General features: G+C 43.1%; 1 protein-coding gene across 1 annotated transcript in view; it reads right to left on the bottom strand.

The window, feature by feature from the left end:
• The window catches only part of ARL14EPL (ADP ribosylation factor like GTPase 14 effector protein like), a 43,561-nt gene that overhangs the window by 12,167 nt on the left and 7,706 nt on the right, over nt 1–23,688 (bottom strand). The gene's annotated exons all lie outside the window — the stretch shown is intronic.

The following is a 23,688-nucleotide window of genomic DNA, read 5'->3' on the forward strand; positions in this document are numbered from 1 at the left end:
CCTGAGCCAAAACCAAGAGTCGATGCTCAACCCAGTGAGCCACCCAGGCACCGCCACCTTAAGAGTATGAATTCTTAGACCTCCATTCTTCCCCGTGACACTAATCCCTTGACAAAAAGTAAGACACATGTCACATATCCCCAGTAACACTGGGAGAACCCCATCCAGTCTTGTGGGTTCAGTGTCACCTCTTTGCACAGATGGTTCCTTGGGGTGTCTCCCAAAGCCCTGACCCCCACTCAAGTTTTCTGACACTTTTCTAGTACAACATGGGCTAAAGGAGAGGTGTCAGATGTCCATAAAACCCAGCTGCTATCATGCCCGCAATTTACCCCCAAATACTTGGTTGTATACACAGGGCGCCACTATGTGTGTGAGACTTGGGTGAAGTCAACACGGGATGCTAAGCGCAAACGCACATCCCAGAGCTGCAGAGCAGCGTTCTCTCTCAGAAAGGACCAAGCTCCAAGGGCAGCTTCCACACTCCTGCTGGTTTTCTGATCTCTTACCCACTGCTAGGACCGACCACAGGGTGCTGTTTCTACCAACGGAGCCTGAGTGATGCTTTACCAAGGTGGCCTGGGACGACTGTAAGGACATAAGTCTGAACCAAAGTGACTTCATGACAGGCTTTCAGTTTCCCCGCTGATCTGGAAGGCCTAAGTTTCCATTTCCCGAAACTATCAGGCAGTTAGCTACACTTTGCCCAAGGCAGGAGGGACCACCCTTGTAACACCCAATCAGGAAAGGCCAGCTAACACCCTTAACATTCCTAAGGGCAGGCCTGTAGATGGAAACCATAGATAGTTACCTGTTGTTTAATACTAGATTAACCAGTTACTCACCCCACGTCAGGGTCCTTGGCCCACCCTGTAATTGGTTATTTTCAAAGAAACACTAAACATTGTGACTGGGTCCCGCCAAAAGTAACAAACGCTCTAAACAAAATGTATGGTTAAAGGTGTTGCCAATACTGTTATAATGATTGGATCACTGTACCTGTGTCACGATTTCCTGTAACTCCCCCTTCCCAAGCCCCATAAACACCTGCTCAGCCCTTGTTCAGGGCGCTCAGCACGGGTCCACTGCGCTGGTGAAGTCTGTGAGCCCGAGCTTAAGCCCAGTGATCTTAAGCCCGTAATAAAGCCCTTTGCTTTTGCATGCGTGACTCGGTCTCCCTGGTGGTCTCTGGTTTTGGGGTTCGATATTGCGATCTGGGCATAACACGACTGGCTCCACACGCTTGCTGCTGGCTCACTCAGTGTATCTGCATTCTCCCAGGTCTAGGTCATTAGACCTTGACCTCCCACTCCTCTGTATTCCACGCTCTCCAGTTTCCAGTATTAGGTTAGGAATTTGATTTTTCTTTCCCTAACAATTGATTTTCCTTTTCATTCCCTGTCAGCTGGAATCCACCCTAAAGATAGTGGTCTTAGTATTAATAGTACTTACCTTTGACTGAGACAGCCTTAACGTTCCCCGTCAGCTTGAGGAAACCTCAGCCCAAGCTTCTTCCTGACTCTTGAACCTGACTTCCTTTTTCTCAGAGCTTTTACATCCAAAACTCATCATTATAAATTCGTTCTCTGTCCCATTGACATGTAAATCTTCTCCGAGCCTCCAGCCACTTTTATGACCCAGGATTGTCTTTCTCAAAGAGTAGGAGGCATCCCTTCGAAATTGAATTGCTAGGAAGATGGCACCTGCATTTGCCAGGCTCTGTGGGAAGGTACAAGCCTAACTTGCTAATTGGTGGGTGCCAATTAGCAAATACAGGTGACTGAGTTACAGAGAAATACATTTGCAAACTCCTTGTGCTCAACACATCTCATGGATCAATCTCCGGCAAGCCCATTAGTACTTTCCTCCTGCCTTTTGGTTCACACTGAGTTCTGCCTTCTCTCCCCTTACCACAGTCTCCAATCGAGTCTTCTTTGCCTGCTTAACTTTGTCCTGTGCAATTTTTACTTTGACACCCTCACATGCAATTTCACATGCAATCTGCCGAACATTCATGAGGAGTATTTTCCAATTGGTCTGAAGATAAAATCACATGGAGCTATTTTAAAAATTATAAATTTCCTGTTGAAGGAGGACTTTAAGCTACTTCCATTCTGACCTCAGTCTGAACATCCTAATTACGGTCTTTTAATGTTTATTTTTGAGAGAGAGAGATAAAGCACAAGTAGGGGACAGAGAGAGGGGGAGACACAGAATCTTCATGAAGGAGGCTCCAGGCTCTGAGCTGTCAGCACAGGGCCTGACATGGGGCTTGAACTCATGATCATGACTTGAGCAGAAGTCAGATGCTTAACCAACTGAGCCACCCTTCAAATTTTTATTAAAAAAAATTTTTTTTAATTTAAATTCCAGCTACTTAACCTATACTATAGTGTAGTATTGGTTTCAGGAGTAGAATTTATTGATTCATCACTTACATATAACACCCAGTGCTCATTCCAACAAGTTCCCTCTTTAGTGCCCATCACCCATTTAGCCTGCCCCCACAGACCTCCCTCCATCAACCCTCAGTTTGTTCTCTATAGTTATGAGTCTCTTACACTTTGCTTCTGTGTTTTCTTTTTTCCCTTCCCTTATGCTTATCTGTTTTATTTCATAAATTCCACATGTGAGTGAAATCTCTAGCTAATCTCTTAAATCTGACAAAAGATCCTGAGGGCAAAGCAGCCCCTATTGAGGGGGAACAGAACTACCCCCTCAAGCAATTAGGACTGCCCTGAGCCAGGAGGACCCCAAGTGGCTGATCCCAAGGCAAGAGTACATCTACATCTGACCTTCACTGCCCACCTGTGGAGACCCCCCCCACCTCTGTTCCACATTTCCCTTACAGAAACCTACAAGCATTTGAGATCTTGGTGAGTGTTGGCCTCACTGAGATAAATTCCTTTCCTGTTTCACCAATTTGCAAAGCAGAATCTTGGTAATCTGTATAACTAGTGAGCCTGCAGGTGAATCCTCCCCTTAAACAAATCCCTTTAAACAAGTAGGTGTTCTGTTTTCTCCCTCTGGTCTTGCCCTCTGATCTTAAAATTATTGTCTGTACTTTCTTCCCACCCTCAATTCATCCAAACCGTTGTGCTTGTGTTAGTATTTTCCTAAATCCAATATTTGTTTATCTCATTCCTATTAAAAGACTTTGAAGGCTCTCTGTGCCAATAATACCCCACTAGCCCACCATAGCAGGAAAGGTCTGTCACAACTACCCCCAACCCACTCGTGTCTACACTCGGCTCCCCCCACACCCCACTCGGGGCTGAACCTGCCAGATCTTGCCACTCCCAGTAATAAAGACCCTCCCATCTCCCACCTAACTCAGCCCTTCGCCTTTCAACTCTGGTCTCCAGAAACCTCCCCTGACCTGTCTAGTCCCTGCAGGTCCTTGCCTCTCTTGGGATCTCTGGTGCTTGCTCAGGAAAATCACCCCCTCCCCCCGGCCACCAAGGGACCCGAAACCGTCTACCCTCTTCAGGTAACACATTTTCCTCCTCGTGGGAATAAATACGAACTCATGATTATCCTTGCAAGCTAGAATTTTTCCTGGAAAGGCATCCATGTAACTGCAACGAGAGAAATGAGTATCTTATGTAAATCCTCTGCCTGAGAGGCTTTTATTTAAGTGCTTTGTGAAACAGTTTTCCACAATAGATTCAGGGTGGAGCAGGGGTCCGGTGGCAGGGGAGGGGGGAGACTTGCTTCTTCATATTACAAATAAAGCAAAAGGAAATTATAATAGGATGTCCCTGGGGACTGAAGTTTCATTGGATTCTATTATGAGCCCAAAAGATCTGTCCCAGGAAAAGTAGTAAAAGTGTTCCAGGCGTCTGGGTGGCTCAGTTGGTTGAGTGTCCAACTTCAGCTCAGGTCATGATCTCAAAGTTTGTGGGTTCAAGCTCCACGTCAGGCTCTGTGCTGACAGCTCAGAGCCTGGAGCCTGCTTCGGATTCTGTGTCTCCCTCTCTCTCTGCCCCTCCCCCACTTGGGCTGTCTCTCTCTCAAAATAAAGACATTTTAAAAAAGGAAAAGTAATATAAGTGTTCAAAATACTCCCCAGTCCCCCCGCTTAGTTCTCCCACGGCAGGGACTCTTGATCTTGGGTGAGTAGAGAATACAGTACATGTTTATTCCCACTAACCTCTAACTGAAATTCTGGCATCTCCTTCTATTACAAGGCAACTAACAAGTAATAATAGTGTTAGCAGTCCTGGTGACTTTCTTGCCTCTGAGAACACAGATGTTTTCATCACCCATTAGAATTGCTGTCGACACATCAAAATGTTATTTACACTTGCCCCTTCTTTAAAATGATGGTAGTTCTTTGGCCCACTGCTGGAATGCATTTGAGAGGTGAATGATGAAACACATATACGGCTATCACAAATTGTTTTTAACATTTTGATAAGAGTATTTCAGTTTAATTGCCTTCCCTTGTAACCTCACAGACCTAATTTCATATGATTAAAAATATCACTCTAGGGGCACCTGGCTGGCTCAGTCAGAGGAACATAGGACTCTTGATCTTGGGGTCGTGAGTTCGAGCACCATGTGGGATGTAGAGATTACATAAATAACAACGACAACAAAATCTTAAAATTTTAATTAAAAAATACATAAAAATTCATCCTAAACAAGCAAACATTCTGGGAAATTGTCCCTAGATCTAACAGTTGGCCAAAAGCGGTCTAGGACACAGAAAGGAGATTAAGAGCCCCTGCAGAGAGGCGGGAAGACCCAGCACCACAGCCTGGGCTGGTCCTGGAGGTGAAAAACAACAGCAGCGGACTGTTGAAGAGGCTCGTGGGGCTGGAGGCAATGTGGCATGTTCTAGGTTATCGCACTGAATGGATCACCGACTTAGCCAATTCCGTGTTCACTCCTCACATCACATCAGATTGCATAGGAAAGACCCAACATACGGTTTAGCTCAAACAGAGGAGGCTCCCCCAGGGAGTACAGACTCCCAGAGCAGGGGTCTTCAAGGTGTGGCCCAAGGATGGGGTTTTGAGCCCGAATGGAAATCAAACGACTCAACTACGGACACTGGGGCAATTGTGTGTGTGTGTGTGTGTGTGTATTTTATAATGTTTATTTATTTTTGAATGAGAGAGAAAGGGAGACAGAGAATCCCAAGCAGGCTCTGTGCTGACAGCAGGGATCGAACTTACCAACTGTGAGATCATGACCTGAGCTGAAATTAAGAGTTGGATACTTAACCGACTGAGCCACGCAGGTGCCTCAGAACACTGAGTAGTTTCACAGACATTTTTCTTCATAGGGAGATGGTCTTCCTGGAGGAGGCAGTTCACTGATACACATTCTGACCCAAGCTCTGTGATCACTATGATCAAAGACCTTGAGAAAACTGGAGTTGTAGTAGGTCTTTAGCTCTGGAAGTGGTCTTATGCCTTTCTTTACTTAATGCATAGTGTTCAGTAAATGCCCCATAAATATTATGCTAGCAGATGCTGATTATTAGAGACCTTCTATGTGTCAGGCACTTTCCTAACCATCCTACATATATGACTTTATTCAATTCCACAACAACTGTGAACTAGATGCTATCTCTGTCTTTCAGGGGACCAAAATGAGGCCCAGAAAGATCCTTTTGGCCCCAGAGCTATAAGTAGGCTGCATGAGTTTGAAACCCTGATCTGTTTGGCCCCTAAAACTAAGCTTTCCTCAGCATGTTACACAGCTTTAAGATTTGTTTTATGGGCGCCTGGGTGGCTCAGTCAGTTGAGCCTCTGACTTAATTTTGGCTCAGGTCCTGACCTTGAGAACCTCAAGATCAAGCCTCCAGTTGGGCTCTGCACTGACAGCATGGAACCTGCTTGGGATTCTCTCTGTCCCTCCCTCTCTCTCTGCCCCTCCTCTACTCATGCACACTTTCTCTCCCTCTCTCTAAATAAATAAATAAACTTAAAAAAAAAAGATTTGTTTTAATGATGACCACCATTTCTACACCGGGCTTTGCTGAGGGAGGGGATGTTGTTAATGCCGCCACACAGCCTTTTCAAAAAGAAGCATGGAGAGGCCTGAGGGAGGATGCACTTGAGATACGCTGAAGTTTGCCCTCACATGTCAAAGGGTGCACTGGGCAAAGACTCCCACCTGAGGCACATGCGCCACATCTGATTTCAGGATGGGATTTGGAAGTCAGGATAAAAGAAGAAAGCCAGTGGGGTGCCAAGCTGGCTTAGATAGTAGAGCATATAATTCTTGGTGTCAGGGTCATGGGTTCGAGCCCCACATTCAGCGTAGAGATAACTTAGAAAAGAAGACGAAGAAGAAAGTCACATGTAGGCAAAGTTACCTTGGAAATGCCTTAAAAAAATGCTGCCTCGGAATAGCTCTATACAGCCAGACATTGCACCGGCATTAGGAGGATAAATCAGTGTTCCTTAGCTTGGACATCAAATGAAGTAGTTGGCTTAGGGGTAGGACCCATCCTGGGTGAATTGTTTACCTTTAAACCTCAGAATCGCATCACCTGGCAAGTTGCTGACTCTAAGGAAGCCTAGGGAATGGTGTTGCCCTAGAAACAGCCCCAGGTCCAGGGGCATCTGGGTGACTCTTGATTTCAGCTCAGGTCATGATCTCATGGTTCATGACTTCGAGCCCCTGTTGGGCTCTGTGGTGACATTATGGAGCTCCCTTGGGATTCTGTCTCTCTCTACCCCTCCCCCACTCATATTCTCTGTCTCTCTCTCAAAAATGAATAAATAAACATTAAAAAAAAAAAAACCACACAAACAGCTCTAGGTCCAGATCATCTTCCTGGTCACTCTGGGGCACTGCTCATGGAGGGGAACGCAGGCAAAATGGTTCACACTTGAATCGCTCACACATATTTTTAGGATGCTCCCAGCACCATAGAGTGGAATTTTTGAGGGCTTATTATATCTTTTTTTTTAATAGGCTTCACGTCTAGTGAAGAGCCTAATGTAGGGCTTGAACTCATGACCCTGATATCAAGACCAGAGCTGAGATCAAGTCAGACAGTCACCGACTAAACCCCCCAGGTGCCTCAAGGGCTGATTATATCTTGCATAAGGTAGAATAAGTACACTATTTTCTTTTTTTTTAATGTTTGTTTATTTTGCGTGGGGTGGGGGGAGGGGCAGAAAGAGGGGAACAGAGGATCTGAAGCACACTCCATGCTGACCGCAGAGAACCCCGTGCGGGGCTCCAGTTCACAAACCACGAGATCATGACCTGAGCCCAAGCCAGATGCTTAACCGGCTGAGCCACCCAGGTGCCCCTATTTTTACTACTTTTTATCCCTAAGGACACCAGCATATTATCAAAGCAAGAAAATAGTCCAGTTTATACTCTAGCCCAAAAGTTGACCTACAGCTGTTTTTATTCAGGAGCTGATAAAGCCATTTATTCTGAGACAGTGTCTGTAACTCTCCTTAGAAAATATTTAGAAAAGACACACACACACAGACATCCATAGAGGACATCCAAATGCATAATGTGGGATTGAATTAATCGAAAGTTTTCACTAAAAGCTATGAATCACAGTAGAGATTCGAGCTATTTGAATCTCATTCTGTCTCCAGCCTTAGTTTCCCATTACCTGCTAAAATGACAAGTCACTGAAGTACTTGACAGGTGACGCAGATCCCACCAGGGACACCCGGGGAAAGAGAAACAGCCGCCAGGCTGGTGATCAATTAAGCCATTCCCTTGCTGTTCTCTCCCAGCTGAGTCAGCTGGCTTCAAAGCCACAAAACTGCACAATAACCTCCAACAAAATGTCCACTGCCGTTTGTCCATAAGAATTAATGGTGACTTGGAGCCAAGACTTGGGGAGTGTTTTTCAGATAAACAACGTGAATGCTTTAGAAACAGCTTTATTTACAAAATATAAATATTATCCTAGTTATATATCTTATATATATACTGCTGTGTATATACATTATATATTTGTATAAATATATAGTATATACCTATATATACATAATATATATTTTATTAAAATATATAAATAATATAAAATATACAGCGCACACACACACACACCCTTATGTAGCTGAGTATAAAGTAATGTGAAAACAAATGACGTGCATTTAAAGTAATTAAAGTAAGGAGGGGTGCCTGGATGGCTCAGGCGGTTAAGTGTCTGACTTCGGCTCAGGTCATGATCTCACAGTTCGTGGGTTCAAGCGCCGCATCGGGCTCTGTGCTGACAGCTCAGAGCCTGGAGCCTGCTTCAGATTCTATTTCTCTCTCTCTCTCTCTGCCCCTCCCCCACTCGTGCTCTGTCTCTGTCTCAAAAATAAATAAACTATAAAAAATTTTTTTAAAGTGATTTGAAGGGACAGTCAGCAGAAATTGACAATGTGAGAATCGGGGTGTTAGTGCCATTGCCAGAATGTGGTAACAGGGGCTCAGTCTGTAGCCAAAGGCCCTGAAAAGCGCATCGGGGTCACTTCACAGATCGGCAGCCACAAGGGCCTCTCCACTCACACCTTAGTTATAACCTGGATCTCTTGAATTATACATTTTCTTTCATCCTTGCAATCTGAAAGACTGCAAAAAACGAAAACCTGTGTGTTTAGTCCGCCCCATCAGCGGAAAGGAGAGAAGGAAGACAACTGTTTAATGAGGCCAGAAGCTTAGGCCATTATCTGCTGGAGGGGGCACTTTGGCATAAACGTCATTTCAAGTTCAAAGCCATTAAAACCCAGCAGACTCGGGAAAAGTTCTTTCCCTCTCCCTTCAACTGCCTGCTTGTATCAGGAAGAGAGCCAGCAACAGACCCTCTTCGCCTAAGAAACGTGTCTACATGAGAGGGCACCTCTGTTCCTCAAGCAGCCCCTTCCCCCGTCCTGCTGACGGTCTTCCTCCTGCTTCCATCCTCAGACCCCAGCCCCCCCTTAGCACACATAAGTGTCCTGCTGCCTTACTGTCTTTGGATTTTCCATGTCCATGTGGATTCCCCATATGCACGCTATTCAATTTGATTTTCTCCTGTTCATCTGTCTCCTGTCAATCTGATTCCAAATCCAGCTAGAAAGACCTTGAAGGACAGAGGAAATTCTTCCTCCCTGCCGTAGCACTGTCCTGATAAATATACTTCCAACCACTCATCCCACCTTTTAAGGATAGAGGTTCTTTGCTCCAGGACTTTAAGGTTCTTTTATGTTCATTTCTTTGCTTCCATTTTTATTTCAGTCCACAATGCAACAACAAGACCCCAATTTTCTTCTACTCTTAATGACAACACATTAGTATAGCAATATTTATTCAGAGTCAATATCTGGTGGCCCGCTTTAGCTGTGTCTCTCTCTACCAGCCTCAGAGGGAATCAAGTTTACATGCGTCCTTAGAAAAGAAGCATTCTTGCAATGACCGACTCCCACCCTCCATCGCCCTCTCCCTCCTAAGGAGAGTCAACTCCTCAAGCCCAGCGATGCAGGCAAACAGGAAGCGCACATACCTTTCAGTTGGTTGAGAAAGAGGGAAGGATACTGGAAACAAGAGAAACTGTTCTTCCTTGTTTCCTTTGTTTTGCTGAGAAACCGTAGAGGCCTCCAGGGAAAAAGACACAAGGCCTCTAAGGTGCTCCTACAATTGAACACTTTTTTAATAATGGCAGAGAGGAGCAGCGGTGGCAAGCGGGAAGGGGGGTGGCAGGGGTGGAGGGCACGAGACCCTGTTCTAAAATCATATGACATCAGGGAGTGAACGTACACCTGCTCACCCTCTCCCACCGGCAGGAAGCATGAGCCTAGAGACCAATGCGGGGCTCAAACTCACGAACTGTGAGATCATGACCCAGCTGAAGTCAGATGCTTAACCAACTGAGCCATCCCCATGCCCCATACAATTTATAATTATTGAATTATGCAATTTAAAATTATATAATTTATAACTATATTAATATTATAGTATTATTTTGTCACTATTACATTATTATATGATATATTATAATTCCTATTTTACATGTTATTCATATGTAAGTTTCATATGTATTATATATTATTTATGCACTGTTATTTATATAGCATATATTACAGTATATCTATATAGTATATATATAAAGTGTATATATATATAGTGTTCTTAAAAAGGACAAGCAGAAGAAGCGAAACTTCTCTTACAAGAGCTTATAACCCATCTGACAATGCAACAAAGCCTTAAGGTTGTGCCAGAATTAAGTATATTTGATTTAAACTTTATATCCCTAAAGTAAACTGCTGTATTTTTCAGATTACAGAGCAAACGCTGCATATCAAAATTTAAATATATATACACTTAAGCTAAAAATTATTTAGGATACCACTGTGTGGTCCCAAGAAAAAGCCAGATCGTGTTTATAAGTCATACCTAAGACATAGATTAATCTCCAAATTACCGCCCTCTAACCATTGTCCCCTGCCGCCGGGATGCTGATATTGTGCTGTGACTCATTAAAACCACTTCACTGGCAGGTTCATACCCGCCTCTTTCATTTGTGAATTAGAGGGTAAAAAACCACCATTTCACTCTTAATTACTTTTGCTACAAAGAACAAGGGAAAAGAAACAAAATCTCCAGTTATAAGAGCTTGCAATACGTCTGGCAATGATACTTGGTGGTGGTGCCAGAATGAAGCATATTTGATCTAAACTTTATACCCGCTAAGCAACTCCTGTATTTTTGAGATCACACAGGAAATTTTGCATATAAAAATGTTGCCATCTTGCCATTTAAGGATCGCCAATCCTAACTTGCCGATGAAGGATCCCAAAACCTCAAAGCAGCTAAAAATCCCACCAGGCTTTCCCACAATCACACCTGACAAATATGCATTCTTCGGCCAACACTTGGCTCTGTTCTTACACACTCCACAGGAACAGGTACTCCTCCCTGATTTTACCACACAAGATGAACACAGAGGGAATGATCACATCCAGGGCCAAACGCAAGGATAGGAATTCTCTTAAAACCAGATGGAGGAAAGCCTTCTAAAGAATGAGGATTTTCACCAACCAAAAGTTCCAACTGAAAACTTAAAAAAAAAAAAAGTGCTATGAAAGAACAGCGCACCAGGGGATTGAAAATTATTCCTTCCTCTTATTTCTTCAATTGTAAAAAGAAAATAAATCATACAAAATAATTATCCTGTATTATTTCCAAGTCTCTCAAGCAAAATCTATTAGCTATTCAAACTCATAGTTTAACTGGCAAATCTTCAGAAGAGTTTTACATCATGTTTTCAAAAAGATTAAAATTGAATCTTAAAAGGTCCAATTAAAATTAATGATACTTCACTAAATCTGCTATTCCTGAATGCATTACATTTTCGACATAGCTTTTGCTAAGAAACTATGATTTCTTTCATCTTCAAATGTTCTCATATTTTCTGGACAATATTTAAAATTGGTTGCATTTTCAAATGAAGGATTCATGTACTGAAACACTCCTCAGTTCACTTACTAATTCCTGGAAAGTAAAATCTTTACATTGGTGAGTTGTATTAACTTATTGTAGCAGTTTGTAGCTAGCTGAATGTTAATTTGTAATATACACTGTACCATATGAGGAACATGGCTCATAAGCTTATTTATTATAATGTCACTTATGATTGCAAAACACTGGAATGTTCAGGTATGGGCAAGTGGTTGAATAAAGTATGGTCGATCCTTGTGTATCATAAACATGAGAAGAGAGTAAGGAAGATACCTATGAAGTGATATAGAGTAATCTAAAGACTAATATTTAATGAAAATAACAGAGAGCTATAGAATATGTTACCCTCCATGTAAAAAAGTATACTACCCTTCATGTAGGGAAAAAAAGGGATCTGTGGAAAGAAGGAAATTACTTAAACATCATAAAAGCAATTCATGAAAAGCCCACACCTAATGTCATCCTCAATGTGCAAAAACTGAGAGCTTTCTCCCTGAGATCAGGAACACGACAGGGGTGCCCACTCTCACCACTGTTGTTTAACATAGTGCTGGAAGTCCTAGCATCAGCAATCAGACAACAAAAGCAAATAAAAGGTGACAGAATTGGCAAAGATGAACTCAAACTTTCACTTTTTGCAGATGACATGATACTCTACATGAAAACCCAACAGACTCCACCAGAAGCCTATTAGAACTGATCCATGAATTCAGCAAAGTCGCAGGGTACAAATCAACAAACAGAAATTGGTCGCATTTTTATACACCAACAATGATGCAACAGAAAGAGAAATCAAGAAACTGATCCCATTCATGATCGCACGAAAGGGATCTGTGGAGCTCCTGGGTGGCTCAGTCAGTTGAACACCTGACTCCTGATTTCAGCTGAGGCCATGATCTCACAGTTTTGTGAGTTCATGCCCTGTGTCAGGCTCTGTACTGACAGCACTGTGCGTGCTTGGGATTCTCTCTCTCTTCCTCTCTCTCTGCCTCTCTCTCACACACAATAAATAAATAAACATTAAAAAAAGAAAGAAAGGAATCTGAGACAATCTGTTACTTGTAGCCAAAAACTTAATAAATTCAATATGACGTAGAGTGTGGCTTAAGAAATAGCAGCGTCTGGGTGGCTCAGTGAGTTAAGCCACTGATGTGAGCTCAAGTCATGATCTCACAGTTCACGAGTTCGAGCCCCACATCAGGCTCTGTGCTGACAGCTGGAGCCTGCTTCGGATTCTGTGTCTTCCCCTCTCTCTGCTCCTCCCCTGCTCACACTCTGTCTCTCTCTCTCAAAAATAAATAGATATTAAAAAAAATAATAATCAAAAAGTCACTGGCTCTGAGAGTCCTAAGCATCTAGGGAGGGGAGTAGGAAAGTCTGTAATTTTATCTTCCTAAATGCATTAGCATCCTTGGCAGCTACTGGACAAGCTCTCACTGGGCTTATTAAGAGTCTAATGAAAAAAGCCAATGGAGAATAACTTTCATTGTCTGGGTACTACTGCTGCAGGTCCACTGTGGCTAGTGTCTGATTAAGGTGCTTTTACACTACGAAACTGTCATGAGTTGTACTTTTGAAAAGGCAGACGTCCTAGTGAGAATCACCATGCAGGGCCAGTAGAGCATGGAGCTGATAGCCCGAGCCAGGAGCCACAGCTCCATCTCCAGAGGTGCCCAGGGGCGTCTATCACCGCTGCTCTTCCAGTCATTCACTCAGCAGGTACTGACTAAACACCTGGTATCTGCCAGAAACCGTGCGAAAGCTAACACGACAAGTACGACATGGTTCTCCCTCAGAAGAGCTCGTAAACGTAGAAGGACATAGGCGATCAAATAAATACAACAGCTGCCTCACAATTGCTCAGGACACTGCCAGGACCAGCGGAGGGAGAGACTAGTGGTTTTCCCTGGGAAGGGTATCAAGGAGGGCTCCAGAAAAGAGGTGTCAATTGAGTTATTCTTAAAAAACGGACAGAGAAAACCAGGCAGGGAGACACTGGGAAGGGCGCGCTAGGCAGATGGAGCTGCTCTGAGCAGGAGCTGTGGGTAGGAGAAGTCTACCAGAAGGGTCTGGTGGGAGGCGAGGCGTTGTCCCGGCTACATATGTGAAGGCTGAACCACAAACGCATGGCGATACAGACTCTACTAAATGCCCTTCCCAATGACAAAAATAGAGTGGCTGCTGGCAGAGGGGCACGAGACAAGGGGGCCAGAGTAAGCAGCGGCGGGTAGTTTCAAGAGCTCCAACAGCTCCATTCTGGAAAACTAGTAAAACTGATTTTACACAATTTCTAACCTGAAAAGAGATCAGAAGTTTCTATGATGTGCAGGCAAACTGCTTTCTTTTTAAAAAGATTGAATTGTTTGGGGTGCCTGGGTAGCCCAGTCAGTTCAGCATCTGGCTTTGACTCAGGTCATCATCTCCCAGTTTGTGGGATCGAGCCCTGCATGGGGCTTGGAGCCTGAAACCTGCTTCAGATTCTGTCTCTGTCTCTCTCTCTGTCTCGTGCTGTGTCTCTCTGTCTCTCCAAAATAAATAAACATTAAAAGAATTTAAGGGCGCCTGGGTGGCTCAGTCAGTTAAGTGTCCAACTTCAGCTCAGGTCATGATGTCACGGTTCCTGAGTTTGTGCTGACAGCTCAGAGCCTGGAGCCTGCTTTGGATTCTATGTCTCCCTCTCTCTCTGCCCCTCCCCAACTCGCACTCTGTCTCTCTCTCAAAATTAAATAAACCTTAAAAAAATATTTTTGGAAATTAAAAGATTGAATTTTTTACTACGATTACTATGACACTTACTACTATTACTGTATATTTACTACTGCTATTAGCGTAACTATCAAGTAAATACTGTTTTGTTATTTTCATTTACTAGTGTCATAGTAGCATTTATTTCTTCATGAACTGCTTCCATTCTTGGGATATGTTTTGTATTTGCCGTACTTCAAATTGTCTCTGTTCTTCCATCTTCTAGAAATGTCTTCCCGTCATGCCTTAAAAAAGTATACACAAGTGGTGTGTAAAAAAAACAAAACCAAACAACCTTTAAATTGGCATCTTTGACCCAGGAGTTAACCCTGGGGGGTTTCTTCTAAGGAAAGATGAAGCTCTTTGCAAAAATTTAGCATCTTGTATTAATTGCTAGCTTATAGAGTTGCTAGGTTGGGAGAGTAAAAATTTAACAACTTCCATATCAAACAAAATTAATATAATACTATGTAGCCCTTAAAATGATGGTGTGGAAATGTATTTGTTGGCAGGAAGAAAGATATATACACTGATTGCTGAAAAAGCACGTTCCAGGGGCGCCTGGTGGTTCAGGCGGTGAAGCGGCCGACTCTTGATTTGGGATCAGGTCATGATCTCACAGCAAGGGACGGAGCCCAGCGTCAGGCTCTGCGCTGCCCATGGAGTCGGCTTAAGATTCTCTTTCTTCCTCTGCCTCTTCCCCATTCCCGTGCACACACACTGTCTCTCTCAAAAAAATTTTAAAAACGTTAAAAAAAAAAAAGCATATTTCAGATGAGAATCTAGAGGGTATGCTTTTTCCCTAGAGATAATTTTGGTAAATGATTTTTCTAGAAGCTTAAACATTTCTTCCAAGTTTTCAACATTATTGACGTAAACTTGTTCAAAACATCATTATGTTTTCTTTTATGTCATAGGTATTGGTAGTTATGTTTCCCTTTTTATTCCTAATGCTATCTGTGCCTTCTCTCTCTTAGACATTTCTCGTTGTCTCAAGAAAAAGCTTTTTCTCTTTCTTTCTTTCTTCCTTTCTTTCTCTCCCTACTTCTCATTCGTTCATTTATTCATTCATTCACTCACTCTTATATGTTTTTTTTCCATGTCAGATCTTCAATTTTGGGTATGTTTTAGCGTTATTTTTCTATGGTCTTAAGATGAATTCTAGATCATTGGTCTTTATTTCTTTGTTCTTTTTTTAAAAACATTTTATAATGTTTATTTTTGAAGGAGAGAGAGAGAGAACACATGGGAGAGGGGCAGAGAGAGAGGAAGACACAAAATCAGAAGCAGGCTCCACACTCTGAGCTGTCAGCACAGAGCCTGACACGGGGCTTGAACCCACGAACCGCAGGATCATGACCTGAGCCGAAGTTGGATGCTTAACCGACTAAGCCACCCAGGGGCCCATATTCCTTTTTTTCTTCTAATATGAGCATTTGTAAATATCAATCTCATTAGGTCTGCTTTGACCAGCTCGATTTACTTCTCTCCTGTTATCATATTTCCTTTGAGTCCTATTTATAATTTGCACTCGTTTCAAGAGAGAAATATTTTCCTATTTTTTTATTCCATGGAGAAGCTTGTTTATTTCTTCTGCTTCCTGGTATACTTGTTCTCCTACTTATTCTTTATCAGTTATTTGTGATGCTGCCCCCAGGGCCTCTGTGAAGGTTCCACGCTGATCTTCTCTGATTATCTGGAGACTTTTCATGGAGGCCATGCTTTCTGGGTCAGCTCTTTGATGATGGATAACGGTAAGAGGGCCTGGGGAGGTGAACGGGGGCAGAGCAGAGAGAGGTATGTTGACTTGGAATTTCTCTCTCCAACCCCCTGCTCTGAGCATAAGCCTCCACATGTGCTCTTGGCTCACAATCAAGCCTGGAATGCCCTCTAGTCCTTTCACTGATCAAGGCCAGGATGTGCTGGGCTGCCGGCCACCCCCCTCCTTCCCTTCTCTACCACTCCAGTACTGAGGCGGCTTGTCTGTGCATGTCCCCACTCTGTTCCATTTTCTCCGTCTCTCCAAGATGTCTCTCAGGCCCCCAGGGATGTTCTGGAAGCCTGAGGCTTGCAATTTCCAGGATCTCCAGTTTCTGGCAGCGTGCATGTTGTGATTTGGAAGACGTTAAAGATCCACAGAAGCATGTTTGCTCTCCTGTTTCTTTCGCAACTGGGTCCAAATTTTGCATGATTTAGCAGTCATCCTTCATGGATTGTAGTTTTCTGATTGTACTCTGTTCCTAGGTCCATCGAATGATGATTTTTCATGTCTGTTGAATACCTCCCGTCCCTGCCAGGTCAGCTTCCAACTCAAACCTGCTGTCTCTGCCTTAAGTCTTTCACGTGTTCACACATCATGGCCACAGTGACATCCTCCTAAAATGGGTTCCATTGTGTTGCTTTCCTCTTCCAGCACCTTAGCAATGCTCTGTGACCCTCGGGATATTCCAGGCCTTCGATGACACGACCCACGTCCACCTGCCCCGCTCGCTGTTGCCACAGCCTTCTACTCGCCTGATTCCCATTTGCCATTCCTAAACGCCAAGGACATCCCCACCTCCAGGACCCACTTATGTGTTCCGCACAGTCCTGTTGCCTGATTAGGATAAGCTCCCTGCTTCTGTGTTCCCAAGTCTGTATTTCCAGTTACTTCTGTACACATGAATGTCTCCTCCTGACCTTCTGTCCCTTCAAAGCAGCATCTGGAAGGCCTCTCAGTTCTAGAACACATGTCTCAGTGACCAGCACATTGGGGTTAGGACATATCTGCTAACAGAAAGGTGGGATGCCACATTTACCACTGGAAACAGTAACTTGGGGATGTTTCCTGTGACTCTGAGCACTGGTAGGCATTCTTCCAGGGTCTCATGCACTCCCCTAACCCTCCCTCTATCCTGCTTTGACCTGTTAAATTGGAACCTATGATTCCTGCCTTGCACGGGAAAAGTAAATCACACAACAGTCCCTCACCGTGAATCTTAGATCTGCAATGACCCTTCTCCATTTACTACTGCCCCACTTAAACTAATACAGTGTTGATCTCAAATTTGTGTTAAAAAAAAAAAAAGAGAGGTGCCTGGCTGGCTCAGTCAGGTGAGTGTCCCACTCTTGATTTTGGCTCAGGTCATGATCCCAGGGCTGTGGGATGGAGCCCCAGGCTGGGGAGCTCAGCGTGGAGCCTGCTTGGGTCTCTCTCTCTCTCTCTCTCTCTCTCTCTCTTAAATAAAACTAAAATTAACACAAGCCAAAACCCAAGACAACATATTCTGGTGTGCATGTACAAGGAAATGTCATTAAGAATAGTAGTATGTTTGTATTTTTGTCATACTCTTTATTAGTCCCTACAGTTACACGTTTCTTAGAATAACCATTTATTTTACAGTTTTTAAAATTAGTAATAAATATTTTCAAAGATAGGTCTGAGAATAAACACAGTACTCAGAGTATTGCAAAATAAATATGCCCAGCAGATGGAGCAAAACCTCAAACTAGAATGAAAATCTCCTTCAAGAACACCATGTGGAGGGCATGTTTCTTAGTGACCAAGGATCAGTAAATGAACACTGCTCCAGAATCTTCATGCCCACCAAATATTATCTGTTTGACCTCTTCTACAGTTATAGGGGAGTCATGTCAGAGGTAAGCAAGGGGCGTCTGAGGACAGCATGTGTGGGACCTACAAAGGCCACAGAGCAAGATAATTTGTGCAGAAGATTCTTGAGGAATCAGCAAGCTAGATGTCAATGGGATGGTGCATCTGGAAAGGGTTTTGGAGATCACAGAGTCCATCAGTTTACAGACATCGTTTTTTTAGATTTTCCTCTAAATCAGCCTCAACATGTGAAACCAATAAAACCAGAGCTATACTAGAGCTATCTCAAGTGAAATGGAGTTTGGGGGAAAAAGCCCTATTGGGCTTTCCTTTGCCTGAGTCCTCTCCTGCCCACCCCCCCCACCCCCATTGGTGGCTGGCATAATCAGGGACTGGCGGTACTTAATCAACATCTAGAGAGTCCATACCATACTTCTAAGAAACCCTAGAGAAAGTCACTAATGCACTTTGCATTACTTTCAAGTTAGCAAGAAAAAGGATTACTCAGAGGAAGAGACTTTCCAATTTGAAATGGAAAAAAATACATGAAAGATGAAAATCATTAATTGCTTTCAAAGGAAAAAATCAGTAAGGACACTCAAAATGCATCAATAAATTCAGCACTTTCTCACAAATGTGACATCTGCATTTAGAATTCATAGTAAATTAAATTTCTGGTATTTTTAACTTTAAATTCACTTAAATCCTTTTAAAGTTTTTTTTTAAACATTTATTTATTTTTGAGAGAGAGAGAGGCAGAGTGCAAGTAGGGGAGGGGCAGAGAGTGAGGGAGACACAGAATTGAAAGCCGGCTTCAGGATCTTAGCTGTCAGCACAAAGCCCGATGTCTGGCTCGATTTCACAGACTGAGAGCATGACCTGAGCTGAAGTCGGATGCTTCACCAAATGAGCCACCCAGGTGGCCCTCACTTAAATTCTTTTTATGGCTGTATGTGATTTATGAAAACTATAGGAATGGAATGTTTCAGCTAAAGCTAGCTTTCATGAGTAATATAAGCATGCCCGTGAGTTACATATACATGAGTAAAGTTAATTTCTATCAATGAAGTATCCTTAGGCTATACTTCCTGTATAATCTACAGTTTTTAAATGCAATTATAAACCATAGCAACTAATGATTTGACAACATGAAGCTAGTTATTTTAAAACTTTGGCCATTCCCTAAACATCTATGTAAATAGTGTTTGCCAAGTAGATACAACAACATATTTAAATGCATTTACCTAGAGGAGGAGCCAAGACGGCGGAGAGGAAGGGAGCTCTGTAAACTCCGTCCGCCCCATCTATCGAACTGAGAAGGACATTACTCTTATCTGCAAGAGTGGAAGGAGAAAATACAGACTCCAGAAAGAAGAGAACCTCAAAGATACCTGAGTGAGTGCGAACTGGGGAGATTGGAAAACGGGCCAGCCTGAGATGGGCAGGGGAGGTGGGAGCCCCAGCCCAACATGCAAGCACACGGAGCCCGAGACAACAGGAAGAGACAGAGAGACTGAGCACGCTCATAGTACTGTCTCTAGGGAAGAGATAAAGAAGGTTTAACTGTGCTTGGAGAAACTCTCACTCCACATATAACTGCTGGGTAGCCCAAATCCCAAAACCCAGGTGGTGCAAGGGAAAGAATAGCTTCCAGCCCTGCGCCATCTCAGCGGGGAGTCAGTGGACACGGTGGCTGCGGCGCCAGGGGCGCTCACTTCCACTGCGGTTTTGGGAGTGGGAGTACACACCTTTCTTCGACGGCGGCGCATCTTGCCCCCAGCGTTCAGCGCAAATCCTGAATCCTGGGTGCCAACAGGGAAAAAATAGCCCCCACACCTACGCGATCCTGGCAGGGAGTTGGCAGCGGTGGAGGCCTCTGCGCATGCTCAGGCTGCAGGAGTGCATACCTCATTTCCGGCAGTGCCCAGCGCCTCGGGCAACAGCTCCACAAAGCCAAGAGAAACTCATCCCCCAACATGATCGCGATCCCGGCTGGGGGCTGGGAATCCGCAGTTGTGTCTGTGAGGGCGTACACTTCACCTCCTGCTGCGCACCTCGCCTCAGGCGGCATACCTCACCTCTGGCGCCACACCTCGCCTCAGGCAGGGGCAGCCGAAATCCCTGCCTGAGCCAAGACAAACTGATCCCTCCCCCTAAGAAGCCAGCAACCAAAGCAAATACATCTCATCTGTGGTAGCATAAAAGTGCATGGACTAGAACTTTGAACCGAGGTGGGCCTGGAAAATACAACTTGGCTCAACCATGGAACAAGAAGATTGGATTCATTAGAGTGGCCTACAGTGCGTAGTTCCAGCAGAGCTTGGCATGCCGCCATTCTACTCTCTGCAGACCCCAAGGCAGAGCCTCTGAGAGCAGCCTCTGAGACCTACCACACCAAACCATGCATATCCACAAGGGGAGCTGCTGCTTTTTTTTCTTTTCCTTTTTCTTTTTTTCTTCTTTTTTTGTACTTATTTTTTATTATTATTACCTTTTTACTTAAATTTTTACTTATTTTCCTTTCTCCTTTCTCCCTTTTTTTTACCTTCTTGCAATCCAGATATATTCTCCTGTATCTCATCCTTACCTCTCCCCTCAACTAGTCATACACTTTTAGAATGTCCATTGTCCTTTGTTGTCTCTGACCCCCTTTTCGTTTTTTCTTCTCTTCTTTTCGTCTCTTTCCTCTCCATTTTCTTTCCTTTCTTTCCCCCTTTTAATGTGTTTGTTTGTTTGATATGTCTGCGTTTGTGTGCTTCTGTTCCCTCTGTATTTGTCTGTCTGTTTTCCTTCTTAGGGCTACACCAAGAAACAAGCCAAAGTGTGCATGACGGCGAATCCCAAATATTGCTGAGTAGGGAAATAAAATATTCAAAGGCACAAGAGAAACTGAGAGACACCATTAAGAGAATATTTCCTGAAATGACAGGCCCTGGACAGTCAATAAGCCTCCTTTAACAAAACAATATTAACGGGTGCACAGTGCACGACGAGCTTTTTAAAGCTGACAAGAGACAGAAAACTAGCAAAAATGACAAAATGAAGGAACTCTCCCCTGAAGAACCTCCAGGAAGAAGTCACAGCCACAGACTACTCAAGGCAGATCTAGACAACATACCGGATTAAGAATTTAAAAAACTTGTCATAAAATTAATGGCTGGGGTTGAAAAAAGCATCAAAGAATCAACTGAGACAATGACTAGGCACTTTGAAAATAGGTGTGATGAGTTAAAAAAGGCAATAAAAGAGGTAAATAACAAAATGGAGGCAGCCACCTCAAGGATTTACGAGGCAGAGAGGAGAATAGGTGAAGAAGAAGATACAGTTATAGCAAAAGAGGAAGCTGAAAAAAAGAAAGAGAAATTAATCCAGGAGCAGGAAAGGAGAATTCGGGACCTGAGTGATACAATCAAACGGAACAACATCCGTATCATAGGAATTCCTGAAGAGGAAGACAGAGAGAAAGGTCCTGAAGGGATACTAGACCAAATTATAACTGAGAATTTCCCAAATCTGGGAAAAGAAATAGACACTCAAATTCAAGAGGCACAAAGAACCCCCTTAAGACGTAATTTGAATCAGCTTTCGGCACAACATATCATAGTGAAACTGGCAAAATATAGAGATAAAGAGAGAATTCTGAAAGAAGCTAGGGAGAAAAGTGCCCTCACATACAAAGGGAAATCAGAGTGGTTACAGACCTATCGAATGAAACTTGGCAGGCCATGAAGGAATGGCAGGAAATCTTCAATGTGATGAACAGAAAAAACATGCAGCCAAGAATCCTTTATCCAGCAAGTCTGTCATTCAAAACAGAAAGAGATAAAAATGTTCCCAAATAAACAAAAATTGAGAGCATTCATGACCACCAAACCAGCCCTACAAGAAATCCTAAGAGGGACTCTATGAGGGAAATGTTGCAAAGAATACAAGGTGCCAGAGACACCATTATAAACATGAATTCTAGGGAGAACACAGTGACTCTAAACCCACATTTTTCAATAACACTGAATGTAAATGGACTGAATGCTCCAATCAAACGACACAGGGTAGCAGAATGGATAAAAAAACAAAACCCATCTATCTGTTGTCTACAAGAGACTCATTTTCTACCTGAAGACACCTTCAGGTTGAAAGTAAAGGAATGGAGAAATATCTATCATGCGACTGGAAGCCAAAAGAAAGCCGGAGTCGCAATACTTGTATCAGACAAACTGGACTTTACAGTAAAGGCAGTAATAAGAGATGAAGAAGGACATTATATAATAATTACAGGGTCTCTCCATCAGGAAGAGCTAACAATTATCAATATCTATGTGTCAAATTCGGGAGTGCCCAAATACATAAAACAATTAATCATAGAAAGAAACAACCTTATTGACAAGAATGTGCTAATTGCAGGGGACTTTAATACTCCACTGACAGCAATGGATAGATCAACCAGACAGAAAATTACTAAAGAAGCAATGGACCTGAACGACACATTGGAACAGATGGAACTGATAGATATATTTAGAACTTTGCATCCTGAAGATAGGGAATTCACCTTCTTTCGAGTGCACATGGCACATTCTCCAAGATTGATCACATCCTGGGGCATAAAGCAGCCCTCCATAAGTATAAACAAATAGAGATCATACCATGCACACTTTCAGATCAAAATGCTATGAAACTTGAAATTAACCAAGGAAAAAGTCTGGAAAACCTCCAAAAATGTGGAGGTTAAAAACCATCCTACTGGGGCGCCTGGGTGGCTGAGTCAGTTAAACCTCTGACTTTGGCTCGAGTCATGATCCCACAGTCGTGGGTTCAGGCCCTGCATAGGGCTCTGTGCTGACAGCTAGCTCAGAGCCTGGAGCCTGTTTCGGATTCTGTGTCTTCCTGTCTCTCTGCCCCTCCCCCTCTCATGCTCTATCTCTCTCTGTCTCAAAAATAAATAAAACATTAAAAAAAAAACCATCCTTCTAAAGGATGATTGGGTTAATCAGGCAATTAGAGAAAAAATTAAAAAATATATGTACACTAATGAAAACGAAAATAAAACAATCCAAAATCTCCGGGATGCAGCAAAGGCAGTCCTAAGAGGAAAGTATATTGCAATCCACGCCAATCTCAACAAACTAGAAAAAGCGCAAATTCAAAATTTAACAGAGCACCTACTGGAACTAGAAGGGAAGCAGCAAGAGCATCCCAAACCCAGCAGAAGAAAAGAAATAATAAAGATCAGGGCAGAAATAAACAATATAGAATCCAAAGGAACAGTCAAGCAGATCAATGAAACCAAGAGTTGGTTCTTTGAAAAAATAAACAAAATCGATAAACCTCTAGCCAGGCTCCTCAGAAAGAAAAGAGAGAGCACCCAGATAGACAAAATCATGAATGAAAAAGGACATATTACAATCAATCCCTTAGAAATACAAGCAATCATCAGAGATTACTATGAAAAACTATATGCCAAAAAACTGGACACCCAAGAAGAAATGGACAAATTCCTAAATGCACATGCACTGCCAAAATTCAAATGGAAAGAGATAGAAAGCAAAAATAGACCAATAACCAGTGAAGAAATCAAATCCGTTATCAAAAATCTCCCAACGAATAAGAGTCCAGGGCCAGATGGCTTCCCAGGGGAATTCTACCAGACCTTTAAAGCAGAGCTCATACCCATTCTTCTCAAACTATTCCAAAAAATAGAAATAGAAGGAAAGCTTCCAAACTCATTCTACGAACCAGCATCACCTTGATACCCAAGCCAGACAGAGACCCAGCAAAAAAAGAGAACTACACACCAATATCCTTAATGAATACAGATGCAAAAATACTCAACAAGATACTAGCAAATCGAATTCAACAGCATATAAAAAGAGTTACCCATCATGATCAAGTGGGATTCATTCCTGGATTACAGGGCTGGTTCAATATTCGCAAAT

Source organism: Suricata suricatta, chromosome 6, assembly GCF_006229205.1.
Source record: "Suricata suricatta isolate VVHF042 chromosome 6, meerkat_22Aug2017_6uvM2_HiC, whole genome shotgun sequence".
Classification (NCBI taxonomy): Eukaryota; Metazoa; Chordata; class Mammalia; order Carnivora; family Herpestidae; genus Suricata; species Suricata suricatta.